This window comes from Chrysemys picta, chromosome 10 (assembly GCF_011386835.1).
Source record: "Chrysemys picta bellii isolate R12L10 chromosome 10, ASM1138683v2, whole genome shotgun sequence".
NCBI lineage: Eukaryota > Metazoa > Chordata > Testudines > Emydidae > Chrysemys > Chrysemys picta.
This window is the reverse complement of record NC_088800.1, coordinates 74,149,201-74,168,490: the sequence shown is the minus strand read 5'-3', so window position 1 is coordinate 74,168,490 and position 19,290 is coordinate 74,149,201. Positions and strand designations below refer to the sequence as shown.

The 19,290-nt window shown below is 40.0% G+C and overlaps 1 long non-coding RNA gene across 1 annotated transcript; it reads left to right on the top strand.

Annotated features, from left to right (window-relative positions):
• Positions 1-12,819: 12,819 nt before the first annotated feature.
• LOC122174042 (uncharacterized) lies at positions 12,820-15,534 on the top strand. The gene is made up of 3 exons (XR_006175330.2): positions 12,820-12,997; positions 13,700-13,740; positions 15,133-15,534. It is a non-coding gene; the product is annotated as an uncharacterized LOC122174042 (long non-coding RNA).
• Positions 15,535-19,290: the final 3,756 nt, after the last annotated feature.

Below are 19,290 nucleotides of genomic sequence, written 5' to 3'. Positions count from 1 at the left end.
GAACAGGGCAGTTGGAGTGATGTAACCATGTTCCCCTCCTGGCTTTTGGCAGTCAGAGGCTTAGTGTCGCATGAGTTTGCATCCCTGACCACCTTGGCTAAAAGTCATTGATAGAACTATGTAGTACTTTTTTGAACGCAGTTATACTTCTGGCCATCACAACATCCCATGGCAAGGAGTTCCATAGGTTAACTGTGCATGGTTTGAAAAAGTACTTCCTCTTATTTGTATTGAACCTGCTGCATATTAATTTCTTCTGATGACCCCTGGATTTTGTATTGTGGTAAGGAGTAAATAGCACTTCTCTATTCACTTTTTCCAACCTATTCCTGATTTTATGCATCTCTATCATATCCCCTGAGTCATCTCTTTTCTAAGATAAACAGCCCTAATCTTTTTAGTCTCCCCTCATATGGAAGCCATTCCATAGCCTTGATCTCTTTGTTGCCATTCTCTGAACCTTTTCCAGTTCCGCTCTATCCTTTCTGAGGTGGGTCAGCCAGAACTGGAAACCGTATTCAAGGTGTGGGTGTACTATTGATTTATATAGCAGCTTTGTGATGGTCCACATGAATCCCTATTGTGCCTAAGTAGCACCTGGAGAACTGTACATCATGTCAGGTACAGAATGTGCTGCTGCAACACATAAGCCCAATAGAGCAATGGAATCTTAGATTTACCTTTAAATCTATGAAATCAAAAGGCTTTAGATCAGACTATTAACGTTATTTCCAGCATTGCTTTCTGAATGTTAATTTTAGAGTTGCAGCCTGCTGAGCGCCCTGGTGAGCTGAGGAAAATAGTGTTTTAATTTGTAAGTTTTCTGCCATTTGTCTGTCAGGCTGCCATGAAACCAACCCAAAAGTTATGCCTCCTCCAGCCTTCTCTAACCTCTCATGCAGGTCCATTCCAGTTTGAGATCTGACCATGTGCCAAACCCACAGGGGTGGGTTCTAATTCCCAGTCTCAAACTCAAAAGGCCCTTCCCCTGAAATTCAGAGGGGTTCCAATGGGAGGAGAGAATCCCAGAGAAAACACTTATGCCAGATTTGGTTGGATGATTAACAAAATTACTCCTGGGTTTTTACTCTTTGTGCCAAGTTTTGACCCAGGATATATTTTTATCCAGATTATAAATCCCTTTAAGATCCTTTTATAAAGGATACAATGTCATATTATATCTGAGCGTGTTAGTGTAACATTTTGTCCTATTAGTATTCACACTCAGTCACCTTCTATAAATAACTTGTCAAAGTGCATGCCTAGAGACCTCTCTGAAAGTTTTTCTGATGATATTTTTAACAATATCAAGTCACAGAAGAAACATTTCTTTTCTACTTAATGTACAGGACAAGCCTATTAGCTGAATCTGCCATTCTGAATCATAGGGATTTACACATTTTGTGCAATTGTCCCCAAAATGCAACATACACCTCTACCCCGATATAACGTAACCCGATATAACACGAATTCTGATATAACGCGGTAGAGAGTGCTCCAGGGGGAGTGGGGCTGCGTACTCCGGCGGATCAAAGCAAGTTTGATATAACGCGGTTTCACCTATAACGCGGTAAGATTTTTTGGCTCCCGAGGACAGCGTTATATCAAGGTAGAGGTGTACTTAATCATTTCATTTCTCATCAGCTGAAGATCTTACATGATGAAATGACATTATATCAATGTTCATCTAAGAAATGTTTGCTGAATCAGATCCGTAACTGAGTAAAGTTTGCAAGATCAGGCTCACTCTATTATTATGTTTTATATTTTTAGTTGTAATGCAGTTAAGAAAATATTCTGGGCCACATTCACTAATGCACCGAGAGTAGATAAACAAGCAGTTAAGATGTTAAACTGAATCTCCTTTCAGTCTCAGTAGAAGTCCTCTTGTAATTTACCATCTTACCCTGAGAAGTGCAAGGGAGACCACAAGCACTAGCAAAGTCACTGTGAAGTCCCACTGCAGAACAACCTGTGCTGAAGATGCTCAACTACTTACAGGACTGGGCAAGTACATTTGCTCTTTAGCCTGTAATTAGTGTCAATTAAATAGCAGTAACTACCTACTTTCACTGCATGAACACTATTATACAGTGCTGGGGCTCTTTAATGACCCTTTAAGTGGAATGATTTTGCTTTAAGGTTTATTCTCTGATTCAGATTTACTGGAAGAATGAGTGAACATTCTGGAAACAGTGCCACATGGCTTGTGCAGAGTTGTTAATCAGTGAGCATGGGCCTCTATGCCAGAGTACTAGGACTAAGGATGCAAATAAGAGTATGTCTACACTGCAATGTAAGCCCAGTGTTTGAATTCAGACTCAACCCTAACCACCCCCCTTCCATCTATACACAAATTGCGCTAACCTAGGACTCAGACCCAGGATGCCATGCGAGAGGAGGGTCTGAGCCTCAATAAAGCTGGAACCCAGGATTTAAGCCCTATTGCTTACACTATAGATGCAGCCCCATTGGACTCATGCACTTGGAATTGGCCAAAAGTATCCCGCACTCCCACAGGCTGACTTTCTCTGTCCTCTGGACAATCAAGTTTGTTGGATTGTCAGGTTTTCCTACAGTGTATCATGAACAAAGGCCTAGAGCAGACACATTTTGGGAGGATGCTAGGAAGTTTGGGATATGGGTGATTGGACTTGGGCCCGCACATATGCGCCAATTTCCCCTCTTTCATGCGGGTGACCAACACCGCCTTTGCCCCCAGCCCTGCTCCCACTCCACCCCTTCCATGAGGCCCCACCCGTGCCCTGCCTCTTCCCACCCCTTCCCCCAAAGTCCCCACCCCAACTCCGCCCCCTCCCTGCCCCTATTCCAACTCCTTCCCCAAATCTCCGGCCTGGCCCCGCCTCCTCCCCTGAGCGTACCATGTTCCCGCTCCCCTCCCCTCCCCCATAGCATGCTAACGTCGCCAAACAGGTGTCTGAGGCTGGGCAGCGCTGGGAGGTAGGCGGAGAAGGAGGTGGGGTGAGGGGAGCTTGGCTGCCAGTGGGTGCAGAGCACCCACTAATTTTTTTCCATGGGTACTCCAGCCCCAGAGCACCCACAGAGTCGGCACCTATGGGGCCACATAATGCAGTGTAGATGCTGGAGCCCCAGGTTGAGACCCAGGGTTCAATAATTCCCAACCTGGAGTTACAAATGAATGTAGATGTTCATGGATTTGTGAATTTAGGGCTTGGTCTGCTAACTTGAGTTCTACTAAGCCTGGGCTTCCATTGCAGTCTAGGCATACCTGAATATTTCCGCCTACATTTTTACATTTCAGCAACCAGGTTGCCACCGTGGATGGGCTCAAGCCACAAAATTCAGATTCATATTTTAAAATGCACCTCTTACTTCCCAAAGTTTAGGGATGTTTGGATCAGGACTTTCGGTTAGGACCATCTTTAGTTATCACAGAGAAAGAAGTTGCAGACAGCTGTTTCCCCAAAAAGACTGTATCTGGGATATTTACAAAAAAGAATAAAGGTAAACATGCATATAAGATACACAGATAGGTATACACATGCTTTATGGATGGTATTATACCAAGGAAGGGAGGTTCACAGGGATCAGATGCAGAATCATTTTGTATTCTTATTGCAATAACTGAGTGCCATCCAAAACCTAGTAAGCTGTAAGAGGTAGAAAAACAAAACTTTCCCTTTCTCCCAAATGACTTGAATCTCTCTTCAGTTTTGGCAGCTTTTCAGAGAGCAGGAAAAAAATGTTTGCTTGATCTCTCTTGTTTCAATCATTGACATTAAGTGGAAAGAAGTTCAGGTCAGTGAATATACCCTCAGTTCACAGTCTGTTGGATAAACCTACTAAGCACTATTTTGACACCACTAGGGGAAAAAAAATACCCAAACCTTTTTATAACAACTTTGCAGAAAGGAGATTATTGTAGCAATCTCAAGTAATTAAAACACAGGGCTGGGAAGAAGATCTGTGTTCTAGTCTTGACTCTGCAATAGAGACTCACCTATTGTCACACAGCAAGCCAGAAAGTAAAATTTCAAACCTGGATGCCTAAACTGTGGCACGTACATCCACATTTAAACACCAGTAACCAAGCTGATCTTCAGAGGGGCTGAGCATGTACAGGTCTCACAGATGTCAGGGACAGATGGAAGTAAGATCTGGGTTCTCTAGGTAAAGCTTTTGGTCCCACCCATCTTGGCTAGAAAGTTTAGTCTGAAATTTGTTGCACTGTTATTATTTAAGGGTGAGATTTTCAAAAGAGTCTGAGAAAGCTGGGTGCCAACATTCCACTGAAATTAAATGGGAGATGTGGGCCTTGCTCCCTGAGGGTCCTTAAGTTACCAGTAAAGCCAAACTCTGGGAGGAGGGTAAACAGACTGAATAATGTATGTGCACAGAATGTTCAAGGGAGGATGGAAACACCGCCTGCTTTACATCCAGTTTGCAAAGCTCTTTGCAAGTCTCAGATATAAGACACGATAGATGGGCAAAGCCTGGTATTATAAGTCACAGATATGTAATTATAAGGTTGAATCCAAAAAGACTGTCAAAAAAATCCTACCCCCACCACCACACACAGTTCTGTCAATAATGGAATGTAATTTCATTCAAGCAATTTTCTTTAGTAGGAAGAGAATCTGTTATCAGCTTATTCCAAGGGGAAAAAAACCAAGGACAGTGCATAACAAAGGAAGATAGCAACGGGAAACAGTATTCATCAGGGCGGTAGAGAACTATTTTAATATTTCATTGGTTAGATTACAGAGCATTTTAATATTTCATAGCATAAAAATCACAGGTCTCTCTTTTTCAAATATCGGATGGTAACGAGCAATTTATTCAGCCTTATTAGGGATTTGAATGCTCATCTGTGGCCATTATGACCTACTGACAGAGGAGCAGTGTCTGACTAGTAAAAGGATCTTGTTATCTGATAGAATTAGAATCCTGATTCTTCAACTGCAACCAGAAAGTGCACAGTGCAACTGCTAGCCAGACATATAAAGGAGTCTCCATGCCACCTTTATGTCTCCCCATTACAGTAGACTGGCTGATTCCCCTACTATGAGGCAGGTAAACTGGAGGGCTATTTTACAACTATTCTGGCTGCCAACATGCTCAATGCAGCCAATCTGGCAGTCAAGGACTTCCCTGATTCAGGTAGAATGTGATCATACCCTCTCTCCTTCCCTGTACCCCTGGCCCTCCAATGATGTACCCGATGTTGGCCACACAAATAGAAAGCTTAGCTTGATGCTTTCGCTCATTAACCAATTCCCATGTTAGGACTTGTTTTGTTTAACTCAGCTCTAGTTCAATGAATACAAAACCTGGCAGAGCTGCTGGGATTCCAATGACAGTGAGGATTGGAACATATGTAATCTGAAGCAAGCCATTGCAAGTTGCAGCCTGCACTTATCCAGAGGTGTGATAGTTTCAGGGCTTATTAAATAACAAGAACCAAAAAACATTTCTAAAAGGGTGAAATACACTTTACAAGGTGAACATAGAGACTCTCAGGCTATCAATTGAGTACATTCAGCCACAAAATTTTGATTAGCATTTGTTAAGGAGTTGGGGGTTTAGAGCTATAAACTTTATACAGATAAATATCCCTAATTAAAGAAAAATAACTGGAAAAAGATAGCGACAAGGCACTATGGCAGCAAGGTAAAGTTAGTGAAGTGTCTCTACCTGAAATAGTTTAAAGTGCTATTGATAAGATTTTATTTAAAGGGACAGATTCTAACCCATATCACTCCTTCAGGCTGCCATACCTAAAATTAATATCACAGAACATAAGAGCTTATTCCTCACACACTATTTTATTCACAAACTTCTTCTATCAAAGTGATGACCAATAAAGGGTTTGAACCGGTGATTCATTGTATCAAAAATATGGGTCCCTGAAAAAAAAACAAAAATAACAGAGAGAATTGATGGAATTTAGGTTTTTCTTTTTAAAAAAGAATCAAAATGAAAACTTTTTTTGGGGGGGGGGGGAATGAAGTTTGTTATTTTTGAATTTTTTTGTTTTGAAATTTTGGGAAAATCCCTATCTTCTCTCAGATTTTTCTTTTTACCCCTTTCCTCCTCCCTTCCACAAGAAAACAGAGAGGGAGACAGCATTTTAAGAATGTAAAGGGGAAAAAACCAAAGAGCACAAGTAATGCTCTCTCAGTTTTAAAACTTTCTTTCATTAAGTGTGAGAAAACACAAAGCAACCCCTTTTAAAATACTTTTTCTAGTGGGAGGGAGAAAAATACAATCAGTGTGTTTTCTCTCACTCAAGAGTGGAAAATGTGCTGAAAAATGAGAGAAAATTGAGTTTTTCTATGTACTTTGTTTCACTTTTTTATTCCTCGCTCACTTTTAGCAATGGATAAAAGGGGGGGGGGAGGGCTTTTAAAGAGACACAGTGGATTTTTTTTCCTCCAAAAACAAGTTTCAAAATGAAATGTTTCATAAAAACAAAAATGTTCACAAAAAAATTAAAAAGGAAATTAATCTTTTCCGTTTTTTTAAAACAACCAAACAATACAATCAGCTCTAATTCTAACAGATTATTATAATATTAGTTGCACATTTACTTATTTTGAAAATTCTCTTGTTAAATCAAGGGAAACGTTCCTTGGTCTTGTCTTTCTAATGGGAGCTAGACCAATCACAAATGTATCAATTTGAGTTTTCTTTTATTCTTTTTTTTTTTGGGGAGGGAGGGGGATGAGATAGGTGCTGGTTGTGAGGAAATTGTGTTGTGTAAGAATATTCATCTAGAATTATCCTCAGGACCAAATCTGCACTCCTTGCATAGCCCAGCATAGCATTATCTTCAATATTGATTTTGGATGTGCAGACAATATGGGACTGAGCCCTATATTGTTGCTGTAAATTGATTGTCAGATGTCAGCTGTATTGTATAGTAACCCAGGAACCAAAAGAAAGAAGGAATTTTAAAAGTTATCCAAGAAACATAAGATATTTTAACCAACTGTCCTAGATGCTGAAAAGTGTCACTAGAGCTTTTTGAAAGATTTTCTCCAGCAGACTAAAATGGGGAAATAGTTATTTTGATTACGATAGACATTCAAGTAAATAAAGAAAAATGGGACAAATTATTACAAAAATCCCATCTGAGACCCCAACGTATTGATGAAGCTATTTTGATTGGGCTACTGCGAGATCAAGAGAAAAAAATTAATAACCTAAAAGAAAGTCTGGATCAGTTATTTCAAAAAGTGCTATGGTATCAATATCAGTTAATGAGCAATTTCAACAGCTTCTAGCTGCAAGGATAAATCATCTGTCACTTTCAGCAAAGTTGCTATAGAGTTCAGGCTTGCTGAAAAGCAGCATAAAATTATGGAAGAGCTAACTGAACTACTAATAAAGCCTGGGCAAATACATACATATTATCTAGATCTTACACTGCAGAAATTACTAATGAAATCTTATCCACTCACAGAGTTTAGTAGCCAAAATAGGCTTCTTGATCTTTACAAGATCTATAGTAGCTAACAAATTAAGCAGTCTGAAAACTAGATCCTGCAGCTGCTTACCATGCTAACAAGAGGAGTCTCTCTGAATTGAATGGGATTCATTTGCATAAATAAGGTAAACAGGACTTTGCCTTGAGAGATGAACAAAATCTGAACTAATTGGTATTACATTACTAATGATATTCAGTATTGATTTAGATTTAAGTTGGTCAAAAAGGCAATAATTGCTTTCAGTTGATTTTATGTAAAGGCATTCAATCAAATGGAATTTTCTGGGAGGCATGGGGCAGGAGAGCATTCTGGGAATCGGAGCCTTGATTTAGCCATATAACTGGAATATGAAGTGTTGTAGCTGTGTCAGTCCTGGTGGAGAGGCAAGGTGGGTTTATTGGACCAACTTCTGTTGGTGAGAAAGACAAGCTTTCAAGCTACAAAAGCTTGTCTCTCTCATCAACAGAAGTTGGTCCAATAAAAGGTATTACCTTACCCACCTTGTCTCTCAAATAACTGGAATGTTAGTGTGTGCTTGAAAAAAAGTATACTTTAGGGATAATCTAATTGATTAAGGGATAATCAGATACCATACAATTCATACTGCAGGAAGAGAAAATTACTCATATGCTATTTCCTAAGGACCGCACTGTAATAACCTGAAGAGTACAGGCATGTAGGTATGGTATTTAAACACAAAACATTGGCTTCAACAAGCACCGGCAGGTACTGTTAAATTATCCTCTTTCAAACACTTCAAAAGAATAGACTTGCTCCTCAGAAGAACACCAGTAAGTTTTGAAAGCTCAGCTTTTTAGAGCAATGTAATAATCTCTCTGCATAAAGATACACTTGCTATATCTTGATGGTTATTTATTGTGTATTAAGTATGGCAAGAATCTAAGTGCTCTCTATGCATTAAGGAACAATATAACCCCTTTGCTTCTGTGGCACTAAAGCTACATCTACATTTGAGCTGGGAGGTGTGAGTCTCAACTCACGTAGATTTACCTGCGCTAGCTCTGCTCAAGCTAGTGTCTAAAAAACAGCAATGCAGCCAGGGCAGCAGCTCAGGCTAGCTGGCTACCGGACCCTTGGATATGTACGCAGGCAGCTAGCCCGAGCCGCTGCTCACAATATCCCAGCCACACTGCTGTTTTAGAGAGCTAGCACAGGTACACCTAGATGAGCTGAAATCACACCTCCCCGCTCAAATGTAGATGTAGTCTGATGGTAGCAGTCAGATTTGGGTAGCAGTAAGGTGGAGCTACTGATTGCCGCAGAGGGCCAGAGAAGAAATGAGGTGTATAGCCCTGGCCCTGCCCACTCTATACCCCTGCCCCAGCCCATTTTCTCCTCACCAATCCCTTCCCCCCCAACACCACACCCAGAATTGTGGAGGGGCCTATGGGGATGAGGAAGTGGTCCAACAGAAGTGCCTGGGCTTCCTTTCCAGATGGGAACATCTGCATACAGAGAGCCCCTTAAGTGCATGAGTCACCCACTGGCGAGGTCCCTCTCTGTGCTCTAGCTGCAGAATAGGGGTCCCTCATAGCCCCAGCTAGACAGTTTTAGCTCAAGCTGTAGCAGCTCATGGTTTTCATAGAAACATAGAAATGTAGGGCTGGAAGGGACCCTGCACTGAGGCAGGACCAAAGTATACCAAGACCATCCCTGACAGGTGCTTGTCTAATACATTCTTTAAAATCTCTAAAGACAGGGATTCCATAACATCTCTTGGAAGCCTATTCCAGAGTTTAACTACCGTTCTAGTCAGAAAGTTTTTACTAATATCTAACCTAAATCTCCCTTGCTAAACATTAAGCCTATTACTTCATGACCTACCTTCAGTGGACATGGAGAACAATTGATCACCATCCTCTTTATAATAGCTTTTAACATATTTGAAGATATATCAGGTCTCCCCCATTTTTCTTTTCTCAACCAGCAACTCTGATTCGAGCAGCCTGATTGTTACACTGCAGCCACACTCTGGTATACACCAGCTCTGGTTAAACTACCCGCCAGGCTCCCTCCAGCTGCCTGTATTTCCATACCCCAAACCTCATTAGGTCTTATCAAGGAATTTCATAGGAATTACAGTGCATATAATTGGAGATTCAAAGTAGAGTTTGAAACAAAACTGTCTCAAATTCTGGAAATCCAGGCTCAAGTTTTTCCATGGGGGGAAAAAGAAACTTTTGCATTAATATTTTTTTTTGAGTGCTAATAGTCGTTTGTTTCCCAAGATCATCACAGCCAATGCCAATATACTGCAATAAAACCACCCACCAAAACACAAGTTCTTAAGAAGTTTGTAGAGCACAAAGGATCCCAACCTGTTTATGGCCTTTCGTGTTACCCAAAGATAAACATTGAACACCACTAACAACTAATGCTGAGGGAATTTCTAGCATCATCTCTGTGGGTCCAGTATTAAACAATGTTATCCAGCTCTCCTCCTTCATCACCATACTAGGCCTTCTCCAGAACCCAAGAACCACTACCTAGCAAAATTGGCAATCAGGGGCTACTGCAAAGTCAGGTGGAGAAGACAGGGTTCTGGCAACTCCTCCTGACAGTTTGACCCAAAAAAGAGCAGGTTTTCAACCCCGAGAAATATCTGTGGGGATGATTATGGCCAACTGTTGCCTTTTTAGAGATTGCTTAAGAAGTTTGCCTACACTAATTTAAACAATATAATGTACTGACAGTATATTTGAGAAACAAAGAGTCTTAGCATCTGGTAAACCATGTTATATTTGACATATAGCACAACAGTAACCTTTTCATATCGCTCTACTGAACTGAGAGCTAGAATGCAACAATTACACTGCTCTACAGCCAAAATGCTTCTGAAATAAATGTAGTCAAACTTTACTAATTCTGGGTCACTGAGAACAAAAATGATGCTTAAAATTGTTGATTGGCTCTAGTTTTCAAGATATGCTTTTGGGTCAGTATATACGACCCTTGATTTGGGAATGGCGAAGGATAAGTGAGTTATAAAGGGAAGGGATCTCAATTTAAATCAGAAATGACTAAAATACATCTTTGACTGGATCTATGAATAAATCTATGACTGGGTTTGGACAGTACTTGCTTTTTAGGCAAAACAATGAATGATGCAATCTGAAGCTGGTATTGCGTCATACATGATATGAATTGAATCAAGTTATTCCTAGAAGTCATGGATGATGCAATCATAATGAAGCTTACATCACTCTGCTGACCAAATTGCCCTATATCAGCTCTAGAAATCATACAGTGTCGTGCTCCCTTATTTGTCAGTGTTTGATTTTGCAAAGGGACACATTTCTGTTTAGCCAAAGTGAGCAGAGATGCCTCGTACTTGTGTGAACAGTGCAGATAACTTCTGCTAGGTTTGTGGTGAAGTGACTTTTGCATCACAAAAGCGCAGTATAACCACTATGGTTAAGAAAGCCTATCACCTTTATTTTGGCTGCAAAATTGGAGATCAGGACAAGAGGTGGGCCCCACACATATGCTGCAACACTTGTGCAACAAATCTTCGCCAGTGGTTGAACAGGAAAAGGAAATCTATGCCTTTTGCAGTGCCAATGATTTGGAGAGAGCCAACAGATCATACCAGCAATTATTACTTCTGCATGGTGCCTCCAGTTGGGAATACAAGAGACAAGCCAAGAAGCGCTGAGTAGACACTGAATAGGACTAAACTATGTACATAATAGTTTTTTGCCTTTTGTTTCATAATAAATTTTATTTATATAACCCTTTTGCTGATTGTTACAGTGTTACATAAACAGGACAGGTGAAATATTATCATGTAAAGCAACCATAAACACATGAAAAGACCTAGGTTTACAATTTATGATTAAAACTCTACTATCTACACAATATACAGACATAAAATGTAAAAACTTAAATATCTTAGAAACAGTAGCCAATCAGTTGTTTTAATTGTCATATTTGAATTCAGCACATCAAAATACATAATAAATAGCACATTTTATCTCTGAAGCAGACGACTTCTCAAAAATTGTAGACCAGCGTTATCGCAGTACACGAAGCAAGTATATAGATAGCTATCCCGTCTCCACGGATTTCTGCCAATATTTCCAGAACCTGTTCCTGCTGTACCAATTTGATGTAGTCATTTTCTATGTTCTTTCCTGTATTGGATATGCTGTAGGACATAGTGGCATTATCAACATATGTAAATAGGACATTACGCCAAATGCCACCACAGCATTAGTAGTGTTATCTTTTTAAAATAGAATGCAATCAGTGTTACTTTTATTTCTACCAACATTGTGCAATCTCTGAAGTGCACAGAAAGTTTGATTGAGCCTCCATCTAAAATGTGATCTTGTGTTTGAAGCTGTTATTTATTTTAAAATGCAGGGAGGAAACTTTAGCACCACTCAGAGAAACTTTATGAACTATGTCATCTGCTGCATATTAAAAGAAAGAATGACTAATTCTGAAAATATATGCAAATAATGTTTATGTAGCCTACATTATTTTTTCATTTTTGCATTGATTATTTGATTTTTTTAAATGACTTCTCATGAAGGGATAAAACTAATTTCCTATTCAATTGATTATTTTTAATCAGAGAGGACTATTTGTGGTTTTTCAATAATCAGCAGCTCATAGTGGGCTTTAAATGGCCACTAAAAAAAAAAAGATTGGTACAGACTACAAAATCCATTACAAAATGGTCAAGAAAATATAATTTGAGAAAATGTTGTTGTTTAAACTAATGAATGTTCCATCTTAAACAAACATGACAAAGGAGAAAATTTAGTCTTCATTGGAAGTGCCATGCGAGCAAGGTCTGGGAGGCCAGATACACAGATTTGATTCTTCATCTGGCCACCCATATGTTAAGTGACTTGTCTAAAATAATCCAGGTGAAAATTTTCAAACGTGGTCACAGGTTGTTTGTGTCTCGGGGGAGGGGGACTTGATTGTTTTTGTTTTTTAAAGCCAAAATCAGTGGCAAGTTGGGGGTGGGGGAGAGATTGTAAACATCTCTGTGCCCCAGTTTAACTTTCTGTAAATTGGGTAGAATACCCACCTCGCACAGAGTTAAGTGAAATTTAATTAATACTTATACAGATATTGGATGAAAGGTGCTCTATAGAGTAGATTCAGAGAATTGTTAATACTAGTACATTCTGGAGTATGATGATGGTTTTAGGGCCTGGAAACTTGACTACTTTGGAGCCAATGGAATTTACAAGAATAAGGGCTCTTGCTGTACTGGCTAAACAAAAGTAACGTTTACTTTCCTTATTAGTGTCTCCTCTTTCAGTAGGCAAACAATTATCTTCTTCTCCCGTGTTTCTTCTAGAGAAAGAATCAGCATGGCTTTCCTGTGCCTGCTGTTTCTTTTGAAAACCTCATCAATGGCTGTGATCCTGGATTGACAGCAGCAGAGCAAAAAGACTGAAGTTTTGTGAAAGGAGTGGTCTATCTTTTTATGTCCTTTAAAGAAGGACGAATTAAGAATGAGTTGTGGAGTTTGCCACAATAAGGTAGGTAACATCTGAAGGCTAATTTATGTGAATAAACCACTTCCTCTCACCCAGCTGGACCCAGATAATGAAAAGGGCTTATTACCTCATATTACAAAATGTGACATATACTGTAGTGCTCTAACCCCTAGAGTAGATACAGCCTACAACTGTGTCCATCTGATGTTTCACTCTTAACTCAGAAAAGTCTCACTTAAGCGGCGTGAACACAGAACCTTGGTCAGTCTAGGCTTGATCTCCAATCCCAAATTCTACTTCTCTGGGCAATGTGTTTGGTTTTACAGCTGTAAAAGGCAGCTGCTTTCAGAGTAGTAATTTTCCCTCTATGTCCTTGTTTAATTTCATGGAGAGGTAGAGACTGTGGGCTCCTTGTGTTGCTGGATAAATGAAAACTATTAGGACGGTGCTTGTAGGGGAGCATTCAGGAAACATCACAGGCTCTTCATTAGAGTAAATGTCAATATATAGCACAGCCACTAATATAAAAGAGCCAAAACCTTTTAGTGAGAAAGATTTCCTTTTTAATCCCAATCAATTTAAAAAAAAATCTGCTTCATTTAATTTAAACATTTTAAATCTTTCGTTTGTGAAGTGAATACTAATTGTGAGAAAAAGAAAGTGCCAGGCATTAAACTGAACACAAGTCAATCAAGTGCATTGCATGCTCATTTACCATTTACTCATGGGTTCTCTTTTTTGAAGGCACAAGAAGTGCATTGAGGACTATAAATAAGCCATTCGGGGTAAGTACACATAGTATTTGCATTCTGATTACAGGAATAACAAACCAAGCCGGCGCAGTAGGAAACACAGGACCTGTAATTTAAGGACTTTTCTGTTCTTCCATATACACCAGTTTAAGTCTGACTTCAGTGGCACTAATTCAATGTAGAACTGGTGGAAGTGAGAGGAGGATTACGATTTACATTTGTATTGCAAGAATTTGTGCTGAACTGAGTATCCCAAAGTCACTGGGAAAAACAGAGGGCATTTTGCAGAATGAGGCCTGTGTGGGTTTACATTTTATAGAGATTCATTCATGGTTCCAAAATTATGCAAGATATGGACTTCTTATCTTGTTTCAGATGACATTTTAATGCAATAAAAAGCTCATGAAAAGAGCTAAAAACAAATTACAAAATACCTGCCATTAAGACTTCCCAAAGTATCAAGATTTTAACTTTTGGGCTCCTGTGGAATCAAATCCCACAATCCTAATACACAGTAACTATAATATTAAAGTTCAATATCATACTGTTATTTTTCCACACATATCCTAATGATGACAGCATATCATTTAAGAGCGCATGCCCACTTGACAAGTCATGCAAGTCATTTTGCTGCTGCATTATCTTCATCGATTTGGAGTCTAAGCCTGCAGAGAACCACCCAGCCTGATCCCCACTAATTCCAATGGGAGTTCAGCAACTTCAGTGTTAGTGGTCATGATCTTGGAAGTTTGAGGCCAATATCCCTGACAACCTTTTCAGGCATGAACATCCTGACAGCAAAAGAAATGCTATTACAGAGAGCAAAATCCTGGTCAGCTGATTCACCCAACAACACGCATGAAAGAGGTGACCACAGATTGGCCCGAAGAATATATATTTTATCTGAATTAATGGTGATGTTTTACAAGCTTTTTAAATTTTAAAGCAGGGTTGGAAAATCTGAGCTAAAATACCAGACAATTATAGATACTCCAGGGGAGGCGCAAGACTCCTCTCATTTTGTTTTCTTAAAATATTTTAACTCTTAAGACATGATTTTGCATTTTCCCAAGCCAACGTTCTTATTTCTTGTTAGAGACCAATTTCCCAACCCTGTAGTTGTCATTTGGCTTAGTCACAAGAGCAGTCTCGTTCACTTCCACTCATAACTATATTTACCCTGCGTGGAGAACTAGCAAGGATTTCACACCACTTCAGCTTAATGGGACTTAAATGGTGCAGAATGTCTTCTGCAGGCCCTCTACAACAGAGGATGAATTTCACCCCTAGTAAGCAGGCCCAATGATTTTTCATGGTCAAGATAACCCCTTGAGGATAGTTAAGCAGGATCTGGCGCATATGTTCGTTGTTTTTCCTTTATGTTTCCGTTTAACTAAATAATTCCTTTTTTCACTGTGTCTTTAGGAACCAGGCAGAAACGCTGGAAGAAAGAGATACTAAAGAAGTAGTTTCCCCAACAGAAACAGTGACCATGTGGGAGCTCTCAAAGTTCCTCTGTACTCAATGTGACATTTCAGAGGTTCAGCAAGTTTATTCTGCTGCATAAATACCAAGCTGGTGGCAAAATATTTATATGGCCCATTTCTCACATACCAGCTAATCATAATCACATTATTTTTAGATTGCTTTGACAAACTGCCTGACTAAACAGTGGTTTAAAAAAATTAAAAACGCTGAAGAAAAAGGGCTATATTTGCCTTGTTGTCTCCACTTCATTTTTCCAAAAAGTCTAGATTGAAAGCTCCTACTGTAGTTTTCTGTTACCAAGCCATCAATAATTTTTTTTCAGCTTACTAAGAATTTGGATTGGCACATAATACTTGAAGTTGAGTTTTATATGATTGTTGTAACAAACTAAAGCAAAATAAATGTCTAAAACTGGATAGGAATTACTATCACATATTCTGGAGCAAGTTGTTTTGAAAAGAGAAACAGCGAAAAGTTGACTACCTATTAGCTTTGGACAGAGCTAGTACATACACATTTTCAGCAGCCTTCAAACAAAATGTTAAATATTTATTTTTCACAAATTCTGCATGAATAGCTGCATGGGATGAGGGGTTTACCCGACACGTGCCATGAGAGGGTTAATAGGGGCCTGAGGGGCCAGAGTTTATTAGAAATAAAGCCTAGCAAAGGAAGAACAGGGCCTGTCGCCATAAGGAGCTGGGTGAACCCAGTTGCAGGAGGAGACCCAGAGGAGAGGAGGTTGAGAATTCCCGCTCTCTGGGAAGCAGCCTGAAAGAAGCTGAGGAGCAGAGCAGGCGTATTACTTCAGAGGTGAGCTGAAAGCCTGACTGGAGGCAGAAACCCTGAGGAGCTGTAGCTTACCTGAACCCCTGAGTGAGGGAAAGGATGTGCCAGCCCCTAGGTTATGGGTTTGCTTGATGCACAAAAGCCTGTGGTTACGCAGGAGGTCAGTATAGAGCAGCTGAGGAACACCTACACACAGGTGGCTGCCAGCTGAGCTGAAGGTTTGATGGTTTACATTTTTTCTAGACTTTGGTAAAAGGACTCTGTGGCTCTAGAAGGGCAGGACTCTGCAAAATGGTCTGGCTGGAGGGCCAGGACAGTCCTACAACTGGGGTAAGCCAAACAACAGTCGGAGAAACTGAGGCAGAAGTTGCTGACGTACCACAGCCAGCCATGTGGTGTTTCAGGGCTGTAACTTTGCCACCATGTGGTTGTTTCTTAACTTTAAAGACATTCTGCCCATGAATCTAGTACAGAGGAATTAAAACCCTAGAGCACAATCTGAACTGCAAATAATCCTAGGGCTTAATTCTGCCCAGTGCTGGAACATTTCAAAACATTTTGGGGGAAAAAGACTGAATCAGACCAAAGGGAGAGGGAGAGGGAAGGGAAGAAAAGAGATCAACTCATCCTAGATTAGCCAATAATCAGTGATTAGGGCATGAACCGGGGATGCAGGCAACCCAGTTTCAAGTCCCTGCTCTACCTGATTTGGACAGGGACTCAAACCTACATCTCCCACATTTCTGGTAAATGCCCTTACCAGCAGTCTTACTGGCTATGCTGAGGTGTCTCTCTCCTTCCACCCCATCCTAGACCTAAGAAACCTTCCAAACAATATTTGTCACAACCAATACATTTCGGTTTTGACAAAAGCACATTTTTTGATTGGAAAAAAGGCTGACCAACTCAAGCAGAGACCCCTCGGTACAGAATGAAAGTTATACATAAGCGCTCTACTGTGGGGCCTCAAGGTTACTCTGCCTACTGCCAGGGTAAGGTCTTCAAGGGGCATGTATAACTAGGGTCTCATTAGTTTGATGGAGACCATACCTAGACCTGTGTTTTGTCAGGCACAGCAACACCTCACCCCTTTTTCAACTTTGGCATTTGCTAGTAAGGCAGCAGGTACTCAGAAGGCATTAATGAAGAGGATCATACATGCTCCCTCGTGATTCCTCAAAGTCAGTCTTAACTGCTGTAAAGGGCTTTCTGGTGGGCCATGGATGAGTTAGGAAAAGACATAGCATGAGAGTGTGTATGTAGCACTAAAGGAGGAGGAATTACTCCCTTTCAAAATACAGTGTATTGCATGAGAATTTCTCAGAGAAACAGTAAGGCTTCAAGTAGTGTGACAAGTTTCCATGGAGATAGTAGTTCTGTGCTGCTTGCTTTGCACTCATGGGGTCATGTGCTATTATAATTAGAAAAATGTGTCTGCAGACAAAACTAATTTCCAAATATTTACATTTGGAGGAGCAGTTTTAAACTAGAGAGGAGGAAAAGGCATCAAATATAAATGCCAGCCTTTGAAAAATCAATATCCTCCTTTCTGTACAGTTATTTTTTTCATCCTGGCACCCCTGGGGTACCCTTCAGTGATAATGCCATTCTGATTCAGAGGTTTTTGCAATTATCCTACATCATATCCTGCCTGCATAGCAATTGACCTGGTAATCTCACTCGATGGCACTGCTGTGACTTAAATCCTCCACTTCCACCCCTTTCTCCAATGCAAACTGAGCACTTTGGGCAGCTTGGTCCTTTCATGCTTTTTTTCCTCCATGCATATTTTATTTTGATTTAGAGCTTAATTCCAGATGTTGGAGGGGCTTTAGAATAGACTGTTAAAGAATAGGGGATGGTCTGAGTTTCTTCCCAACCCCAAAAATCTATTTCTGGAATGAGAATCTTGTCACTGTGAAACATTAAGAGGAAAACCTTTACGGACTGACAGGTTCTAGCCTTAAGGGAATGGGGAATAAAGAAACTGGAAACATCAGTTGAAGATTTTCTTAACCTTGAGATTTCCCATCCCAACTATATGCTGCAGTTTCTCAAAGGGCATTGTTTCAGGGTGGAAGGAACAAAGTGTATTAGTTGAATAAACAAGATAGATTATCAGAATATATAAAGTCAAAGCCCATACCCTACAGCAAGTTATAAAGACAAGCAGCCATCTGGAGCCTGTGAAATGTTTCTAGCTCGTCAATAAGACATTATAATAAACACACAATATAGGCTGTTCATTTAAAAAAAAAAGCTACAACTGAGCATTCTCTCTCCAGAGATTTCTGCTACATACTTTTTAAAAATCTGTGATCCAAGAAGGCAAGTCTTCTAGGGCTACAGAAGGTTAACTGTCTGGCTTCCATACACCCATCTGACCCAGTCCTCCATAAAAACTGACCATGTTGCAAAAGTCTTCACTCCCTGCAAACCCAGTGTACTGTACTTCTCTGGTCTAACAAGCACCAACAACTATATCTCCTTCACTTCCCTCCAGCTAATACGTGGAGCCCTTCAGCTGGCATTAGGAAAGCTGACATATATGAAACCTGACTGTTAAATGTGAGCTAGTAAAACTGACATGGGAATCCTCTGATGGCACCAGCCGGTTCTTGCAATGTGTTTGCTCTTTTAGAAAAAGCTTTGACATTTGACGTTAAGTGCAAAAGTGATTAAGATAGTTCATGGCTTTGCAGGAGGTGGTGGGAGAGGATGCTACAGCAGCTCCTACAGTGAAAATAATTTTTTTTTAGTAAAAACATGTTTTCTTCTGGGGTGAGACTTTCAGTCAAGACACTATGCTCAGCCTCCAGTCAATGGAGAAACTCATGAGCCAAACAATGCCCAATAACATACATTTGTCAATCAGCAGTTCTAGAGCCTTCAGTGTAACTAATCACATGGATAAAGTTAAGCATGTGCATACATGTTTGCAAAAGCCTTTACTCTTTCAATTGACACAAATGTGAGGCTTTATTTACTGGTTATAATAGTGTGTTATTCTCCAAATCATCCACAGTGTAGTTTCTCTCCCCTCCCCCCCCAAAAAAACACAAATAATCACCAAAAATTAAATCTGAAGTTTTGGAAAGAGCCAATAGGCTATTCCCAGTATTATTTCAATTTAAGTCTTTTTAGAAAATCTTCTCACCTTTGGGCATCTAATCAAATATTTTCTTCAAACCAAGAAGTCTAACTATTGGCTAGCAACATTATCTTTAAAGAGACTTTGTTCAGTTTTATAATAATTATATTTTTCCTTATAAACCATCATGTATCTAATAACCTCAACATTCTATA